Source organism: Lipotes vexillifer, unplaced genomic scaffold (assembly GCF_000442215.2).
Source record: "Lipotes vexillifer unplaced genomic scaffold, Lipotes_vexillifer_v1.1 scaffold1824, whole genome shotgun sequence".
NCBI lineage: Eukaryota > Metazoa > Chordata > Mammalia > Artiodactyla > Lipotidae > Lipotes > Lipotes vexillifer.
In genome coordinates this window covers 354,943-355,524 of record NW_006789288.1, presented here as the reverse complement: position 1 = coordinate 355,524, position 582 = coordinate 354,943, and positions in this window count along the sequence as shown.

Sequence of the window (582 nt, the reverse complement as noted above, 5' to 3'; positions counted from 1 at the left end):
AAAAAAAAAAAAAAAAAAAAAAAAAAAAAAAACAATCCAAATATTCATTTTAAAGTTATTAACCAAAGTCATGTGCATAAATTTTAAAAATCATTATCACAAAACAATGTAATACTTCTCAGTAGTTCATAATCCTGGGCCGTATCTTAAAAGCATATATCAGAAAACTTAGTTCTTTATTTCATGCACTGAAATAATATGTTTGAGCTAATTTCCATCATTGATTTACTCTAGTCAGTCAACTCCTGAATAAGAGACTCCAAAAAAATTTTAAATGAAATGTGATCAACTACATTAAAACCTACATCTATAAGCATGCTGTCTTTATACATGGTCCATTAGAAAGGTCTGTGGGTTCAACATTAAGTAAAATAAAATAGGTTTTATTTTATTTATTTTTTTTCTTGCGTTATGCGGGCCTCTCACTGTTGTGGCCTCTCCCATTTGCGGAGCACAGGCTCCGGACGCGCAGGCTCAGTGGCCATGGCTCACGGGCCCAGCCGCTCCGCGGCATGTGGGATCTTCCCGAAACGGGGCACGAACCCGCGTCTCCTGCATCGGCAGGCGGACTCTCAAGCACTG